Consider the following 14,279-nt stretch of genomic DNA (forward strand, 5'->3'; position numbering starts at 1 on the left):
GCTGTTTTCCTGACTTCATCCTGATAGATACACATAGGTAATCCAATTAGCTTCTTAATGGTCTCTCCAACGGCCAAGCCACCTGCTGCAGGCCACCAAAGTGACGCTGAGAATCAGAACTCAAATAGCGCCGCTCCAGAGCATCAGTAGCTTCCCAGCCAATCCCAGTTTCTGAGCACCACATGCCAGGCCCTTGACTCACGGGCGCTGGCTTCCCTTGGCACCCTGTCTCCTGCTGCCGTGAAGGCATCCTACAGTCCCACCACCCCAGACTCTTCATAAGCCCCTGGGATATGACGTGCTTTTCCACATTTCAGTGCCTTTAAACATTCAGCTCCTTCTTCCTGAATACTGTTCCACCTTCCTCTAGTGCTAAGTTCCCATCATCTTTTAAGACTCTATCTCCTGGAGGGCAGAGCAAGATGGCGGAGGAATAGGAGACCTGGATTTCGTCTGGTCTCAAGAATTCAGATGGATAGGGATCAAACCATTCTCAACACCTACGAACTCAACAGGAGATCGAAGAAAAGAATAGCAACAACTCTCTGAACAGAAAAGCAACCACTTTCTGGAAGGTAGGACGTGCAGAGAAGTGAATCTGAAGCGATATTCGGGAGGATAGACGGCGGGGGAGGGGGGCCTCTGTCGGCCGCTTCTGACAAGTGATAGAGCAGCAGAGCACAAAATCAGAACTTTTAGAAGTGTGGTCCGCTGAAGGACGTCGTTCCAGTGGCTAAGCGGGGGGTGGAACCCTCGCAGGACAGTGTGGTCTCAGGACCCTTGGGGTCACAGAAAGACCGGGGGTGCCTGAGTGCAGCAGAGCTTCCAGGTATCGGAGAGGGGAAGCCAGCTGCAGAGACTGAGCCGAGGCACCGGGCTCTCAGCTCGGGGTGGCCATAAACTGTGATCTGCGGCACAGTCGGGCCACTGCTCTTCCATCAGGGACCCAACAAGCGGCAGATCCGGGGAGACTCCCCTTCCTACCCCGCGAGGAGTGGTGCGAGAGTGCACCGCAGGGATCTGCTGGGTTTGGAGACTCCACACGGGGTCAGGTGCCAGAGATAGAAATGCTCGGTCACAGGCCGGGTGAGCATGGAGTGCGGCAGGAGATCGGGGAGACGGGAGTGACTGCTTTTCTTTGGGGGTGCACTGAGGAGCGGGGCCCTGAGTTCTCGGCTCCCCTGGGGCGGGGATTAGGAAGCCGCCATTTTCACTCTCGTTCTCCAAAGTTGTACAGAAAGCTTGCAGGGAACAAAAGCTCCCGAGAGCAAACCCGAGCAGATTACTTAGCCTGGGCCAGGAAAGGGTGGGGCAATTCCGCCTCCGGCAAAGACATTTGGGAACCACGGCAACAGGCCCCTCTCCCAGAAGATCAACAAGAACAGCCAGCAAGCCAAGACCAAGTTTACCGATCAATGAGAACAGCAGAACGCCAGCGCTAGGGGAATACTGCACATAGAATTCATGGCTTTTTTTACCATGATTCTTTAGTCTTTCAAAGTTAATTTTTTTAACTGTCTTTTTTTTTGAATTTTTCTTTTTCCCTTTTTCAACCAACATCTTAGCAATCCCTTTTTTAAAAAAACATTTTTATTTTTCATTTTTAGAGTCATATTCTATCCCTTCATAGTTGTTACCCTTATTTTTGGCATATATATATAAGTTGTTCTCTCTTTAAAATTCTGAGATACACTTTCTTCTAACAGATCAAAATATACCCTAAATCTCTAGTGTATGGCTTTGTTCTAGTTTCCTGCCTGATCACATTCTTTCCCGTTTTCTTTTTTTTTTAATCCTCCTCTTTCTCTTTTCAAACAACTTACCAATTCCTTTTATAACATTTTTTATAATTTTCATCTTTACAGTCATAGTCCATCCCTTCATCGTATCAACCCTTATTTTTGTACATATATAAGTTTTTCTTTAAAATTTTGGGAGACACTTTCTTCTAACAGACCAAAAGACACCCAAAATCTAGTGTGTGGCACTGATCTATGCACCAGCCTGATCATATTTGATCATATTCTGTTTTTTTTTTTGTTTTGTTCTGTTTCTGTTTGTTTTTATCTTTTTATCTTCTCCTTTTTCTTTTCTCTTTCTTTCCCTTTCTTTTCCCCTAGTTTCAGGTCTTTTCTGATTTGTTTAGAGTATATTTTCTGGGGACATTGTTACCCTGTTAGCATTTTGTTCTCTCATTTATCTATTTTCCTCTGGACAAAATGACAAAACGAAAAAAATCACCTCAACAAAAAGAACAAGAGGTAGTACCGACTGCCAGGGACCTACTCAATATGGACATTAGTACGATGTCAGACCTAGAGTTCAGAATCATGACTTTAAAGATACTAGCTAGGCTTGAGAAAAGCATGGAAGTTATTAGAGAAACCCTTTCTGGAGAAATAAAAGAACTAAAATCTAACCAAGTCAAAATCAAAAAGGCTATTAATGAGGTGCAATCAAAAATGGGGGCACTAACTGCTAGGATAAATGAGGCAGAAGAGAGAATCAGTGATATAGAAGACCAAGTGATGGAAAAGAAAGAAGCTGAGAAAAAGAGAGAGAAACAACTACAGCATCACGAGGGCAGAATTTGAGAGATAAGCGATACCATAAGACGAAATAACATTAGAATAATTGGGATCCCAGAAGAAGAAGAAAGAGAGAGAGGGGCAGAAGGTATATTGGAGCAAATTATAGCAGAGAGAACTTCCCTAATGTGGGGAAGGAAACAGGCATCAAAATCCAGGAGGCACAGAGAACCCCTCTCAAAATCAATAAAAATAGGTCAACACCCTGACATCTAATAGTAAAACTTACGAGTCTCAGAGACAAAGAGAAAATCCTGAAAGCAGCTCGGGAGAAGAGATATGTAACCTACAATGGTAGAAACATTAGATTGGCAACAGACCTATCCACGGAGACCTGGCAGGCCAGAAAGGACTGGAATGATATATTCAGAGCACTAAACGAGAAAAATATACAGCCAAGAATACTATATCCACCTAGGCTGTCACTGAAAATAGAAGGAGAGATAAAAAGCTTCCAGGACAAACAAAAACTAAAGGAATTTGCAAACACGAAACCAGCCCTCCAAGAAATATTGAAAGGAGTCCTCTAAGCAAAGAGAGAGCCTAAAAGCAACACAGACCAGAAAGGAACACAGACAATATAGAGTAACAGTCACCTTACAGGCAATACAATGGCACTAAATTCATATCTTTCAATAGTTACCCTGAATGTAAATGGGCTCAATGCCCCAATCAAAAGACACAGGCTATCAAATTGTATTAAAAAACAAGACCCATCGATGTGCTGTCTGCAAGAGACTCATTTTAGAACCAAACACATGCCCAAATTGAAAGTGAGGGGATGGAAAACCATTTACCATGTTAATGGACACCAAAAGAAAGCTGGAGTGGCAATCCTTCTATCAGACAAATTAGATTTTAAAACAAAGACTGTAATAAGAGAGGAAGAAGGACACTATATCCTACTTAAAGGGTCTATCCAATAAGAAGATCGAACAATTGTAAATATCTATGCCCCTAACATGGGAGCAGCCAATTATATAAGGCAATGAATAACAAAAGCAAAGAAACACATTGACAACAATACAATAATAGTGGGGGACTTTAACACCCCCCTGACTGAAATGGACAGATCATCTAAGCAAAAGATCAACAAGGAAATAAAGACTTTAAATGACACACTGGACCAAATGGACTTCACAGACATACTCAGAACATTCCATCCCAAAGCAACGGAATACACATTCTTCTCTGGTCCCCATGGATCATTCTCCAGAAGAGATCACATCCTAGGTCACAAATCAGGTCTCAACCGGTACCAAAAGACTGGAATCATTCCCTGCATATTTTCAGACCACAGTGCTTTGAAACTAGAACTCAATCACAAGAGGAAAGTCGGAAAGAACTCAAATACATGGAGGCTAAAGAGCATCCTACTAAAGAATGAATGGGTCAACCAGGAAATTAAAGAATTAAAAAAATTCATGGAAACCAAAGAAAATGAAAACACAACTGTTCAAAATCTTTGGGATACAGCAAAGGCAGTCCTGAGAGGAAAGTATATAGCAATACAAGGCTTTCCCAAGAAACAAGAATGGTCTCAAGTACACAACCTAACCCTACACCTAAAGGAGCTAGAGAAAAAACAGCAAATAAAGCCTAAACCCAGCAGGAGAAGAGAAATAATAAAGATCAGAGCAGAAATCAATGAAATAGAAACCAAAAGAACAGTAGAACAGATCAAGGAAACTAGGAGCTGGTTCTTTGAAAGAATCAACAAGATTGATAACCCCCTGTCCAGACTTATCAAAATGAAAAGAGAAAGGACTCAAATCAACAAAATCATGAATGAAAGAGGAGAGATCACAACCAACACCAAAGACATACAAACAATTATAAGAACATATTATGAGCAACTCTATGCCAGCAAATTAGATAACCTGGAAGAGATGGATGCATTCCTAGAGATGTATCAACTACCAAAACTGAACCAGGAAAAGAAAGAAAACCTGAACAGACCATAACCACTAAGGAAATTGAAGCAGTCATCAAAAATCTCCCAACAAACAAAAGCCCAGGGTCAGATGGCTTCCCATGGGAATTCTACCAAACATTACAAGAAGAATTAATACCTATTCTCCTGAAACTGTTCCAAAAAATAGAAATGGAAGGAAAACTTCCAAACTTGTTTTATGAGGCCACCATTAACTTGATCACCAAACCCAGAGAAAGACCCCATCAAAAAGGAGAATTACAGACCAATTATCTTTGGATGAACATGGATGCAAAAATTCTCACCAAAATACTAGCCAATAGGATCCAACACTACATTAAAAGGATTATTCACCAGGACCAAGTGGGATTTATCCCTGGGCTGCAAGGTTGGTTCAACATCTGCAAATCAATCAACGTGATACAATACATTAACAAAAGAAAGAACAAGCATCATATGATCCTCTCAATAGATGCAGAAAAAGCATTTGACAAAGTACAGCATCCTTTCTTGATCAAAACTCGTCAGAGTATAGGGCTAGAGGGTACATACCTCAATAACATAAAAGCCATCTATGAAAAACCTACAGTGAATATCATTCTCAATGGGGAAAAACTGCGAGCTTTCCCCCTAAGGTCAGGAACGCAGCAGGGATGTCCACTCTCACAACTGTTATTCAACATAGTATTAGAAGTCCTAGCCACAGCAATCAGACAACAAAAAGAAATCAAAGTCATCCAAATCGGCAACTAAGATGTCAAACTCTCACTTTTTGCAGATGATTTGATACTTTACGTGGAAAACCCAAAAGACTCCACCCCAAAACTGCAAGAACTCATACAAGTATTCAGTAAAGTGGCAGGATATAAAATCAATGCACAGAAATCACTGGCATTCCTATACACCAACAATAAGACTGAAGAAAGACAAATTAAGGAGTTGATCCCATTTACAATTGCACCCAAAATCATAAGATACCTAAGAATAAATCTAACCAAAGAGGCAAAGAATCTGCACTCAGAAAACGATAAAATACTCATGAAAGAAATTGAGGAAGACACAAAGAAATGGAAAAATGTTCCATGCTCATGGATTGGAAGAACAAATATTGTGAAGATGTCAATGCTACCTAAAGCAATCTACACATTCAATGCAATCCCCATCAAAATACCATCCACTTTTTTCAAAGAAATGGAACAAATAATCCTAAAATTTGTATGGAAGCAGAAAAGACCCCGAATAGCCAGAGGAATGTTGAAAAAGAAAAGCAAAGCTGGTGGCATCACAATTCCGGACTTCTAGCTCTATTACAAAGCGGTCATCATCAAGACAGTATGGTACTGGCACAAAAACAGACACATAGATCAATGGAACAGAATAGAGAGCCCAGAAATGGACCCTGAACTCTAGGGTCAACTAATCTTCGACAAAGAAGGAAAGAATGTCCAATGGAAAAAAGACAGTCTCCTCAACAAATGGTGTTGGGAAAATTGGACAGCCACATGCAGAAGAATGAAACTGGACCATTTCCTTACACCACACACAAAAACAGACTCAAACTGGTTGAAAGACCTCAATGTGAGACAGGAGTCCATCAAAATCCTAAAGGAGAACACAGGCAGCAACCTCTTCGACCTCAGCCGCAGCAATTTCTTCCTAGAAACATCGTCAAAGGCAAGGGAAGCAAGGGCAAAAATGAACTATTGGGATTCCATCAAGATAAAAAGCTTTTGAACAGGAAAAGAAGCAGTCCACAAAACCAAAAGACAACCGACAGGATGGGAGAAGATATTTGCAAATGACACATCAGATAAAGGGCTAGTATCCAAAATCTATAAAGAACTTATCAGACTGAACACCCAAAGAACAAATAATCCAATCAAGAAATGGGCAGACGACATGAACAGACATTTTTCCAAAGAAGACATCCAAATAGCCAGCAGATCCATGAAAAAGTGCTCAACATCGCTCGGCATCAGGGAAATCCAAATCAAAACCTCAATGAGATACCACCTCACACCAGTCAGAATGGCTAAAATTAATAAGTCAGAACGACAGATGTTGGCGGGGATGTGGAGAAAGGGGAACCCTCCTACACTGTTGGTGGGAATGCAAGCTGTTGCAACCACTCTGGAAAACAGTATGGAGGTTCCTCAAAAAGTTGAAAATAGAGCTACCATAATGATCCAGCAATTGCACTACTGGGTATTTACCGCAAAGTTACAAATGTAGGGATCCCAAGGGGTACGTGCACCCCGATGTTTATAGCAGCAATGTCCACAATAGCCAAACTGTGGAAAGAGCCAAGATGTCCATCGATAGATGAATGGATAAAGAAGATGTGGTATATATATACAATGGAATATTATGCAACCATCAAAAGGAATGAGATCTTGCCATTTGTAATGACGTGTATGGAACTGGAGGGCGTTATGCTGAGTGAAATAAGTCAATCAGAGAAAGACATGTATCATATGACCTCACTGATATGAGGATTCCTTAATCTCAGGAAACAAACTGAGGTTTGTTGGAGTGGGGGTGGGGTGCGAGGGTTGGGGTGGCTGGGTGGTAGATACTGGGGAGGGTATGTGCTATGGTGAGCGCTGTGAATTGTGCAAGAATGTTGAATCACAGATCTGTACCTCTGAAACAAATAATGCAATATATGTTAAGAAAAAAAGGAAGAAGAAGATAGCAGGAGGGAAGAATGAAGGGGGGGAAACTGGAGGGGGAGACGAATCATGAGAGAGGATGGACTCTGAAAAACAAAACTGAGGGTTCTAGAGGGGAGGGGGTGGGGGGATGGGTCAGCCTGGTGATGGGTATTAAGGAGGGCACGTTCTGCGTGGAGCACTGGGTGTTATGCACAAACAATGAATCATGGAACACTACATCTAAATCTAATGATGTAATGTATGTTGATTAACGTAACAATAAAAAATGGAAAGAATCAAAAAAAAAAAAAAAAAAAACCTCTACCTCCTGGGTGAAGACCTCCGTGAACTCCCTCGGGCAAAGTGTGCTTCCTCCCCACTATGCTCCCACAGCATCTTCTAGATAGCCTCTTATGGCCTGGATTACATCGACTGCAATTATTGGTATAAGTCTACCTTCCTGAGACCATTAAGATTCTCAAGCAGCCAGCCTTACTCATCTTTCTATCGCTAGTGAGTAGGACACTTTCTGGCAGGTAGGAGGTCCTTAGTAAATATTTGCCAAATGGATGAATGAGTCAATCAATAAATGAATAGAAGTTGTCAGGGAACTCAAAAAAGGACTCTTCACACCTGAGCTGTGGGATTACAAGTCCTGAAGGTCTGTCACTGCAGGCATGGGGGCCAAAAGCCAGAGTCAGGCATGTTCATCAGCACTCACCACAAGTGGTCTGGAGGGATTCCTGCATCAGTGGGAAGGCTAAACCAGCAGCTTTTCAGGTTCTCCTTAACTCTGAGATTCTAGGAATTTTGGATTCTATCTCAGGACGGTTTTGTTAAGTACTGTGAAAATAAAGCCTGCCTGAGAAACATGAGACGGGGCCAACTTCTTTTTCCTTCGTGGGGATGTGCAGATTCAGATTCCTTTCCCTTAGCTCAGGAAGACCTCCTCTCGTGTGACATCTATGTTAACTGCATTCTGATAATTATCATTGCTCTACAATGTGGTGCTTAATGAGGAAGTGAAACTGACAAATGTTCAGACTAGATTTAATTCAATTATGAAACATCTTGATCCAGATTTCAAACTACAGGAAAAACCAACTGCTGAATTGTGAATGAAAATTTATTTGCCATGAAAGATGGGGATGGGCTGGGCGGCAGGGTGGTTAGGAAAAATTGTCCAGAGAATTTCGGCAATTCTTCACATTAATGGATTAACTCTTCCTACATTTGCAGCAGGGAAACTGAATTAAATCTAGGGCGAGGAAGGGGTGCCTGGGTGGCTCAGTGGGTTAAGCATCTGCCTTCAGCTCGGGTCATGATCCCAGCATCCTGGGATTGAGCCCCGCATGGGGCTCCCTGCTCAGCAGAGAGCCTGCTTTTCCCTCTTCCTCTGCTGCTCCCCTGCTTCTGCTCTCTCGCTTGCTTGCTCTATCAAATGAATAAATAAAACATTAAAAAAAATCTAGGACAAGGAAAATCAACCGAATACTGATTGTTGGGGGACAGCGGTCTTGTACAGAAACCTAGGCATTTGGAGGGTGGGAGGCAGGGAAGGCCAAAGGGAGGGCCTTTGGAGGGTCTTTCAGAGGGAGGCAGCTTTCACTGAGATTTGTTCTTTGGGACTCCCAATTATCTTTTCAACATCAGAATGAACAAAACAGTGCACAGGCAGAATGAGGGGTCAGGAACGAGTCTGATATGGGCGAGCCTCATGGAACTCGGGCTAAAGGGGGAGAGAGGTGTTCACAGCCACCCCCGGGGGCCGGCCTCAGCAGCAATGAGTAATGGGAATCAGAAACCGGCCTGAGTACTAATTCTGTCTAGAGGAGATGGGGGCTTGGCATTTTCTTTAATCCTAAAGGCAGTAGGTTTTAGTAGAAATTGTGTGGGTGCCTGAGTCAGAACCACCTAAGGTTCAACTTTTAGCTCTGCCACTTACCGGCTTTGTGACTGTAGGTGAGTAATGTGACCGCTGGAAGCTTCCGTGTATGTAACCGACACCTACCTCCCAGATGTGATCACTAAATGAGACAGGTCAAAACCACAGTCTAGGCTATCCTGTGGCTCACAGCATATGCTCAATAAAGACGACCTGCTTTTTCCCCAGCTAAGTTCCCTTAGCCTCTCAGTGCGCATGGCTAATGGCCTGGTGCTATGACACAAAGAAAGAAAATGAAGGGAGGCCTGGACTTGAGATCCGATCACTGGGGTTCCTACCAGTTTCTCCCAGCATGGCTCCTTTCCAAGACACAGCAGAGAGATGTAGAGCCCTGATGTCAAGCTCTCCAGAAGGAAACTAAGGAGGAAGAGATTTTCTAATGCTTGCTCAGTGCGGTGCCTTGATTACGATGCTTAGTAAACTTGTTTCCAGCCAGAGCAGTGATGTCACAGGGCGAGGCCACAACTTATTGCTGTGCAATGAAAGCCAGGGAGAAGAGGATGGAGACCGGAGTGGGGCCTCTGGGGTGCCTGGCTTGGCAGCTGAGAAAGCGGCAGCAAGAGGAAATACTAGATGTAATAAACATGGGGGCAAGTGAACACGAAGACAGATGCGTGACTCTGAGGTCCGCTCCTGCACTCACCTTCACAGCACAGGAACCCTACAGAAACATTCACCTGCTGCTGGAATACTCCTAGGACCAGGGACCTCACTACTCTCTGAGAGCTGTCCTGTCCTCTGAAACTCAGCTCAGGTGGTTTCAAATTTCTTTCTGATATTGAACCCAGATTTGCCCTCTCTTGTCATAAAACTTGAGCCTTTCTTGTAATCCTGGGTTAGCCTATAAAGTAACTGGAGGCAACTAATACACACCCTCCCTCAATTTTTACACCCCTGGGGCCATGAAAGCAACACTTCATCCTCACAGAAAATGCTCTCACATTGCTTCCTGAGTCTCACACGAGCCCTGAGATGTTGGTAGAGGATGGTGATCATTTCTACTTTGCAGAACAGGAAAATGAGTCTCAGAAACTCGAAGTGATTGGCAAAGATCACACCCAAAGTGAGGAAAGAATCTCAGGGGGAGTCTGATCATTCCTTTCAATTTCTGAATGCACGTTTCATCCGAAACACATGAATGTTGATGCCAGCTTATTAATTTGACAACTCACGTGTCCCTCCCATTTACCACTATGCCAAACTTTCAAGTCTTTCTTTTGAAGGCCAAAGAAAGTTCTGCTAGAATCCATTGACTGGTTATTACTGATAATTAGAAAGTCTTTTATGTTAGTACAACAACATAAAAGGGTTTTAAACTGGACAATTATAGGGTGAAGAATTCTTTCTCAGCCATAAGCATATTACACGAGGTGGGAAGGAGGGGAGGAGAGGGGAGAAGACAAGGGCTGGGTGTTTCTCATGTGACAATAACATGAGGCATGCAAAGGTTTCGGTCCGTGTCATTGAAACAGTTGACCATGAAGGTTAAGTCTCAGCCAAGTTCAGTGTTGTGGGGCATAACAGCGTTGAAAGAGGCACTTCTGCAACCTGTGAATGCACCATTCCATTCTTGAGGTCCCCCTGCAGAACCGGAATCATGTTCAAAGGCTAATAGAGTGCAAAAAGCACTAAATAATGGATGCGGTAATGGGCTGCTTAGCAGACATCTTCCTCCCCACTTAGGAATGTGCTTTCCTGACAGCCCCAACGAGGCCAGGATGTCTGTCTAAAGAACATGAACAGCATTATCAGCTGGCTGAAAGGAAGGCTACCTGCATGTCCCCTGTTTCTTTGAGAAGAAAAATGATGATAAATTCATCAGTTCTGAGCGCTGCTAAGTAGAGGCAGTGAAAACTCAGGAGCCCAAAGGACCTCAATGATATGCCCAGAAGGTACTTTGCCTGCCCACGTCTTGTTCAGCCTTCAAGGCTCTGCCCAAGGGATACCGCCTTCCTCTCTGTCTCGCTAGCCAACTAACATTCCCTATCAGCCAGCATCTGTGCTACTGGAATTCAAAGACCTCAGCATAAAAATAAAGCCTGCATGCAAATCTTCCAGCTGCCTTGACTAGGAAGCGAAGAAATGTGTATTTTCGGGAATGAGTGGGATTAATCCTTCTCTTGGTTCCGAGTCCTAGAAAGGGTGGAGGGGAGGGTAGCATGACCCTAAGAACAAATCTGCTAGAAGAAGGGAACATTATAGGTCTGGATTAAAACAACCCAATGAAAGCATCCTAATATGTTATTTATAAAAGGGAACAAGAAAGGTACAAGTACAGTTTAGCACGCCAAGGTTATTGGGCCTGGTGGGGTGAGCTAGCGCACGGGTGCATGAAGGTGGGGGAGACTGAAGGCCTGGTGGGGTGAGCTAGCGCACGGGTGCATGAAGGTGGGGGAGAGTGAAGGCCTGGTGGGGTGAGCTAGCATGGGTGCATGAAGGTTGGGGAGAGTGAAGGCCTGGTGGGGTGACCTAGCGCACGGGTGCATGAAGGTCGGGAAGAGTGAAGGCCTGGTGGGGTGAGCTAGCGCATGGTGCACGAAGGTGGGAAAGAGTGAAGGCCTGGTGGGGTGAGCTAGCGCATGGGTGCATGAAGGTGGGGGAGACTGAAGGCCTGGTGGGGTGAGCTAGAGCACGGGTGCATGAAGGTGGGGGAGACTGAAGGCCTGGTGGGGTGAGCTAGCGCACGGGTGCATGAAGGTGGGGGAGACTGAAGGCCTGGTGGGGTGAGCTAGCGCACGGGTGCGTGAAGGTGGGGGAGAGTGAAGGCCTGGTGGGGTGAGCTAGCGCACGGGTGCGTGAAGGTGGGGGAGACTGAAGGCCTGGTGGGGTGAGCTAGAGCACGGGTGCATGAAGGTGGGGGAGACTGAAGGCCTGGTGGGGTGAGCTAGCGCACGGGTGCATGAAGGTGGGGGAGACTGAAGGCCTGGTGGGGTGAGCTAGCACACGGGTGTGTGAAGGTGGGGGAGACTGAAGGCCTGGTGGGGTGAGCTAGCGCACGGGTGCATGAAGGTGGGGGAGAGTGAAGGCCTGGTGGGGTGAGCTAGCGCACGGGTGCGTGAAGGTGGGGGAGACTGAAGGCCTGGTGGGGTGAGCTAGAGCACGGGTGCATGAAGGTGGGGGAGAGTGAAGGCCTGGTGGGGTGAGCTAGCTCATGGGTGCGTGAAGGTGGGGGAGAGTGAAGGCCTGGTGGGGTGAGCTAGCGCACGGGTGCGTGAAGGTGGGGGAGAGTGAAGAGAGGGAATCGGCTTTCTCTCTGGACCTGCAGCCCAGCTCAAGACAAAACTGTGCTCCCATAAGCTGAAGCACTGAGGTGGGTAAGACCCATAAGAAATGCAGCGGATTCTAACTTCTGTGCCAAACTCTAGAATCCAATACACCAAAAGTGACACCTCAGTGAGAATATCTCTGGTGACAATGAGCCAGGGACTGAGCTCTACGACAGAGGTTTTGGGGCTGCAATCAAGGATCCTATTGGCTTCAAGGCCCACAAAAATTTACATGGGCACATGTGTAGGTTTTTTTGTTTTGTTTTGTTTTTTCATGGGGAAAGAGTATACCATCAAAAGCTCAAAGAGATCCCAAGTTCCCAGAGGAGTTACTCTAGAGAGTAATGATTAAAAGTGATTCCTGTCCTCAAGGAGCTCACAGAAAAGTAGGAGAAACAAATAGAATAGAACAGCTCACGCTGTTGAATCCCTACTCTGCACCAAGCTCTGTGCTGATTCACATCCTTCAGCTCATTTAGTCCTTAACACAAACACTCTAAGGCAGGTATTGTCCGTCATTAACCCCAAAGCCAAGGCCTTTAAGAAAATCAAAGTCATCAAAAGGAATGAAATCTTGCCATTTGCAATGACATGGATGGCACTGGAGGGTATTATGCTGAGCGAAATAAGTCAATCAAAGAAAGACACGTATCATATGACCTCACTGATATGAGGAATTCTTAATCTCAGGAAACAAACAGGGTTGCTGGAGTGGTGGGGGGGTGTGGGAGGGATGGGGTGGCTGGGTGATAGGCATTGGGGAAGGTATGTGCTATGGTGAGCGCTGTGAATTGTGCAAGACTGTTGAATCAGAGACCTGTACCTCTGAAATAATAATACACTATATGTTAAAAAAAAAAAAGAAGATAGCAGGAGGGGAAGAATGAAGGGGAGTAAGTTGGAGGGGGAGACGAACCACGAGAGAAGATGGACTCTGAATAACAAACTGAGGGTTCTAGAGGGGAGGGGGTGGGGGGATGGGTTAGCCTGGTGATGGGTATTAAGAAGGGCACGTTCTGCGTGGAGCACTGGGTGTTATGCACAAACAATGAATCATGGGACACTACATCAAAAACTGATGATGTAATGTATGGTGATTAACATAACATAATAAAATTAAAAAAAAAAGAAAATCAAAGTCAAGGGCTCACGTGGATTCATTAAGAAAAAGTAACAATGCATTGTTATCACTGCAAAGAGGGGCACAGTGGTCTCCGGGGGCGGGGTGGGGGAGGATTACTTTGGGGTAAAGAAGGCTTCCCAGAGGAGGTGTGCAATTACCTAGCATACCTGCAATCCCCTGCTCGGTGAGAACTGTTGGCTGGTGTGTTGCTTGTAATGGCAACACACAGAAATGTCCTCATGTAATCTAATCCCTATGCTCTGTTAGGGGTTTTACATAAATGTCTCCTTTAGTCCTCCAAACAAAGCTACAAGGAGGCATTATTTTCTCGTTAAGATGATGACACTGAGGTTTAGAGATGAAAAAAGATACTCAAGGACCCTCAGTAGGTGGCCAGGAGGAGAGCATACCCAGGTCTGATGCTGAAAGATCAGGCCATTTCTTCTGGGGCTGATTTGTGGTTTTCCCCAGTGACTGCCCCATGCCAAGTCACTTACTGGGCTCTGGGCAGAGCTGGACCCAAGGATGAAGAAACCCAGGGGTATCTAGTGCAACAGACCACAGCGCAGTCTCCCTTCTGGTGGGAAACCTGTGGAAGGCCCCAGGCGGCTTGGAAGCTGCTTAGGATGCACTAATTTGGTTGTCTTTGGTTTACTTGTCTTTCTAGCTAAGGAGGTGGTGAAGGAGCAAACAGCAGGATCACAGCAGGGATTTTCAGAGCACGGAGGAGTCCTAGGGAACATGCACTCATCAGAGAGGCAGGTCTATAG

General features: G+C 45.0%; 1 protein-coding gene across 3 annotated transcripts in view; it reads right to left on the reverse strand.

Moving 5' to 3' along the window:
• DAB1 (DAB adaptor protein 1) overlaps nt 1-14,279 on the reverse strand; it is a 1,151,191-nt gene that overhangs the window by 50,020 nt on the left and 1,086,892 nt on the right. The window lies entirely within an intron of this gene.

The sequence above is a fragment of the Zalophus californianus genome, chromosome 4 (genome assembly GCF_009762305.2).
Source record: "Zalophus californianus isolate mZalCal1 chromosome 4, mZalCal1.pri.v2, whole genome shotgun sequence".
NCBI classification, from domain to species: Eukaryota; Metazoa; Chordata; class Mammalia; order Carnivora; family Otariidae; genus Zalophus; species Zalophus californianus.